The sequence below is a fragment of the Triticum dicoccoides genome, chromosome 5B (genome assembly GCF_002162155.2).
Source record: "Triticum dicoccoides isolate Atlit2015 ecotype Zavitan chromosome 5B, WEW_v2.0, whole genome shotgun sequence".
In the NCBI taxonomy this organism is placed as follows: Eukaryota; Viridiplantae; Streptophyta; class Magnoliopsida; order Poales; family Poaceae; genus Triticum; species Triticum dicoccoides.
In genome coordinates, this window is record NC_041389.1 from 342,150,284 (window position 1) to 342,155,839 (window position 5,556).

Consider the following 5,556-nt stretch of genomic DNA (forward strand, 5'->3'; position numbering starts at 1 on the left):
CGTCATGCCACCGAAGAAGCTCCTGAAGAGCAAGACGGGGTTCTCAGGCGGGCGGGCGAAGCCATCCAGCAACTTTGATGTCGAGTTCTCCGACGTCGGCCGCCGCTTCTGGCTCGACACCAACTCCACCACCTGATAAGGCCGCACGTGCCTACGATGTGGCAGTGTGGCGTGCCAGGAGGCCGAAGGCGGACCTCAACTCCCCGGAGATTGAGACCTAGGCGGGTGCGGAATTCCTCAGGCCAGAGGGTATTCGGATGAAGGAGATAACAAAGAAGGCGAAGAAGAGGCTGGCCATTGTCGTTGGTCCCGGCGATAACGACGAGACGGCGATGGCGAGGTTCGCACGGGAGCATCCGGAGTACGTTCAGGACGAATAGGAGTACTTCTGGAAGCACGAGGCCGAGCAGAAGAAGAACAAGGAGGTGAGGAAGGAGGACGAGGCCGGCCTCAACGGTGTCGTGTCCTCAGAGAGGGACACGAGGAATTCTGGGGGCCCTTCGATGAGGACAACAAGGAGTACCGGATGTCCACGGACGGCGAGTAGTTTTAATTAGCTGTAGTAGTCGTTTGATTTATGTTTTCAATTAGAATTATGTTTGAATTAATGTTTGAAAATGAAGTAGTAGTTGAAGTTTCTAGTTTTACATCTCTAATTTGCATCATCCATTGGAATTGCACTTTTGCATCACCGATATACATCATCCCTTGGAGTTATCTCTTTTTTAGGATGTAAAATGCACTTTTTGACGATGTAATTTTACCTCTTCTAATTTTACATCTTCAAATTTGCATCACTGAATATGCTCTTAGAATTCAAACATTTAAGTGCACGCAGCTGCATGAACATTGTCTGCGCTTGCTGGATGATTCTCAAATCTCAATGACTGACCGTACCCAATGCATGTAGCATGTTCAACCCCTCCTAGCCCTAGGTGGGTTGCAACGTGGGCGTGCGTGTCGTCAGAGGCAAAAGGAGGCCACCCTCTCGAGGCGCTTCAGCTCGATGTCGTCGTCGGTGAGGATTAAGAACCCATCGTTCTGGAAGATGCTGCCCAGGAACTCAAGGTTGCAGGCGCGACGCGCTTCGGCATCGTCGCGATGCGCGTCGAGGGAACGCCTATCGCGCAGCACCGCGACTCATCTGGCCGCGGGGGCATCTCGATCGGGATGGGCGTGCAGGACGGGCAGGATGCGATGCGCCAGGTACCGCCCCGCGCATGCCTCGTCGCCGCGCTTGAGCGCGCGCGCACGAAGCGCTGGAACCTGAGGATGAACAGGGTGGCATAGGCCTCTGGCGTGCTGGCCCTGCCGCCGTCCAGGAACGCCGACGTGTACTCGTCCGCCGATCGCCACCGCCCTCCCCGGATCATGAGGTGCACGCGGGTCCAGTCGAACCGAAGCCGCGCCTCCTGCTCCAGCACGTATGCCGCGCGGCTGAGTTTCCTCAACTCGAGTGTTGAGTATATTGATTATTAGAAAAGACGAGATAGACTAGAATTTGTTCCGGCTTGTCTTGTATTTCAAATTTCATCACGACCCGAGAGCAAAATCCGCCAGCGAGCGAGATTTCTATTTAAAACCAGTATTTAGTTGCTAAAAAATGTTTCTAGATTACACTAACATCATATAGAACACTACTAACCAAAATAATTTGCGGGAGAAGCCACGGTTGCAAAGATAGCCCGAAGGTCGGGTTCGTACAGAGGGAAGTTCAGGCGCGCGTACAAACAAAAATACATCACAGAAGTACAACATGAAAACAGCATGAAGTTCAACTACTACGCTGAATGAATTTCAGATAAAAACTTTTAAAATCGTTGCGAGTATGAAAAAATGATCAACACGGGAAAGTCGCGTGTTTACAGCAGCTTTCTATCGGTATATCACTTGCTCAATTCCAGTGAGTGGATGGAGAGCTTGGAGCAGTGGATAGAGATATACAAGCAAAAAAAAGCACGTGAAAAACAGAGTGAAGTTCAAGTACACGTGCCGAGAAGTTCAGGTTCTTCACGCGATGCATTTTTGAAGAATCAGTTTCGCGATAAAGGCAGAACGAATGATCTCGCCATTTTCGCAATTACTTGGAAACGACTTGGAATCAGAGAAAACCATCAACATGAAAATGTTTCGCATTTTCTATAGCTTTTCAGCGCTATATTATTTGCCCCATTCCGATAAAGTATTTATAAATTATCCTAAAAATACATTTTTATTCATTTTCCAATTTTACTTAAAACTGTAACGAATTAGGAGAAACAATATATACAAAAAAGTTTCGCATTTGCTCAAGCTTTCCAACGCCGTATCATTTGTTGCATTCGGACGTATGGATAAAAATTATCTTGAAAATACAAACTCGGTGGAACTTGTACCATTTTCTGAATTACTTTTAAACCGTTCCAAATTAGAAAAAACTTTTAACATGAAAAAGTAGCGCATTTTCACAAGCTTTCCAATGCCATATCATTTTCCTCAAATGGATTAGCCGTTTAGAAATTACATTGAAAATACGAACTCGTATATTAGGTTTGTGAAATTTTATGATTTTCAAAATTACTCTTTATTCGCAGGATATTAGAGAAAACTTTCAACATGTCGAAGGAGCGGTTTTGTAGCAGCTTTCCAACGCTATATTATTTGCCTCATTCCGATAAATGGTTTAGAAATGCGATCGAAAATACGATTCACGTTTTTTGTATGAAGAAAAAACGGTTTTCAAAACTGCTCTTAAACCGCTTACATTTTGCCAAAAATTTAACTTGGATCATGTTATTGGTGTCCATAGCTTTCCAACGGTATATCGCAAGCCCCATTTGAACACTTTTTAGCTGAAGTTCAACCTAGTACTCGCGGAAGGTCAGGCGCGTTACTCGGGGAGTTCATGTTGTGATCAGAATATTATTCTGATCCCGTGATCAGTATAGTGTTTATATATATATATATATATATATATATATATATATATATATATATATATATATATATAATAACTATTCTGCACACCACTTCGGCACTGCACGTTGAACAGAAGCGCACTGCATCATTTTGACGACGAGCACTGCAATAGAGACTAGTGAACTTCGCGTCAAAAAAAATTGCATGCAGTGTTTTTCTGGTACTGTTTTCGCTCTAATTTTTTAACCGTTTATCGGAACGAGGCATATAATATAACGTTGGAAAGCTATGGATTAGGCGCAACTTCATCATGTTGAACACTTTTCGAGATTCCTTGCGGTTTAAGAGCAGTTTCAAAAACGGCACGGCAGACGACGAGTGACAGCGAGTGTTTTTTCGCAATTTCTTCTAAACCGCTCGTCGGAATGAATCAAATGATACGCCGTTGGATAGATATCGTCAAGGCGCATCTTTTTCATATATAAAGTTTCTCTAATTCCTTACGGTTTAAGAGCAGTTTCAAATTTACTAAATTGCGGAATTCTGTTTTTCAAAAAATTTCAAATTTTCGGTACTGTTTTTGCTCCAGTTTTTGAATAGTTTGTCGAAGCAAGGCGTGTGATACGCCGTTGGAAAGCTACGAACGAGGTGCAACTTTCATATGTTGAAATATTTTTGAGATTCCTTACGATTTTAAGTTAGTTTTGAAAATCGTGTGGCGGACGACGAGTGGCAACGGCCGTTTTTCACAAATTATTTGCAAACGCTGGTCAGAATGATTCAAACGATACGCCGTTGGAAAGATATTGACGATACGCAACTCTTTCATGTAGAACACTCTCTCTAATTCTTTACGTATTAAGAGGAATTTTGAATTTACCGAAATGCGGACACTCTGTTTTTCGCGACACCCAAATTGACGTGGGCACTTCATCCGACTGAAAACCGCACTGCATTGGACAAAAAACCACACTGCATCAAACGGGTAAGAGAACTGCATGGTTTTTTTAATTCAAATGTAATTTTTTCAAGAATGAGAAAGTAGAGTGCACTTCATATCGGGTGTAAATGAACCACAATACTATCAAGAAGTGAACCACATTATTTTTTCCCACTTTCGTAACAATTTTTTTGCACTTACGGGATGAACAACATCATATGGCCGACCGCACTGCTTCTGAATGAAAACCGCACTGCATCGGATGGGCAAGCGAGCTGCATAATTTGTTTTGTCGGACGTTTTTTTTTCTCACACGAGTTTTTGTTGTCTTTTTTTCAAAATATTGTATGAACAAGAGCAGACCGCTGAGATGGGTGCAAGTGAACCGCGACATATATCGTAGTGAACCACATTACTTTTTTTTGTTGTATCGCTAATTTTTTTCGCAGTTCCACATGTGCGCAAGTGAACAACACCACTCTAAAAAGTGAACCACATCGGAGAACAAGTGTTGATGTAGTCAAATGAATTTTGAAACACACGAAACTAATTGCACTTCATATCATTTTTAGAAAAATGCCAAGGAGTACTGTAGTAACTTATGAGCTGCTTGAAGACGAAGAGTGAACCTCTGGATAGCACTTTTTTTTGAAAACTCATGAAACTGCACAAGACGAGTGTAATTCACAACAAAGGGAAGTGAACCACAATACTCGTCGGAGTGGGCTGCATGAACCCATTTTTCATGAAAATTAACCTCAACAGGATGCAATCTCCAACATACAAATCAAATCGCACTAGATCAAACTGCACTATGACAGGCTGGGGTTCGAATTGCAAGATGTTGTACTAAGTCGCATGAGACCAAGCCGTTGTTGCCGTCGTTGCTGTGTGCGCCAACGAACTTCATAGACACGCGCACTGAGACACATCTCATGCTCCGGTAGCCGCCCTTGTGTGCTCGTCGGCTTTTAATTGGAGAAAAGTGAACTGATGCTACACAGAATAACAACAAGAAAATATTCAAATGAAAAATTGGGCAAGGCACTGCACGCCAGGGCGGAGGGCGAGCTGCGTGCCGGGGCGAGCTGCACGCCGGGGCGAGCTGCACTGCACACCACAGTCGCCCACACTGCATGTTGTACAGTCCGAAGAAAGGAAGAGCGCAGTCCGGTGGAGAAGCCAGGGGTGCGGCACCGGCAGAGGCCGCCCAGATCCACCTGCGGTGTGGAGCGGAGGTGGTGGCAGCGAGGGTCAGGGTCCGGGGTGTCTGGTTCGCGCCGGAGGAGGGAGGCGTCCAGGCCTCGCTGGAGAGGGGAGGCAGCTGCTCTCCTCCCTCGGGCCTAGCTGGACCAGGCGTCGCCATGGGGAGATGAATCCGGTGGTGTGGGGAAGGGAGGTACGCACGGGGCGGCGCAAGAACACCGGAGAACTGCAACTTACACATGGTGCTCCTCACGGCAACCTCCTGGTTGCTGCTCGGGTCGAGGACGAGGGGAGGATCCACTACTTTCTCGGCAGCGCAAGAGCCCGCGTCGTTGGATCTGATGCTTTTGGGGGAAGGCCGCCGGTTGAGGAGGGGGAGACGAGGGGAGGTGGTGCCGGATCTCACCGGATCCAGTGATTGCTGGGCGGTGATTGGCCGCCAGAGGTAGGTGGCTGGGGTAGGGGGGTGGGGCACGGCCCTGTGCCGCGGCGGCAGCGGGCGGGAGATGAAG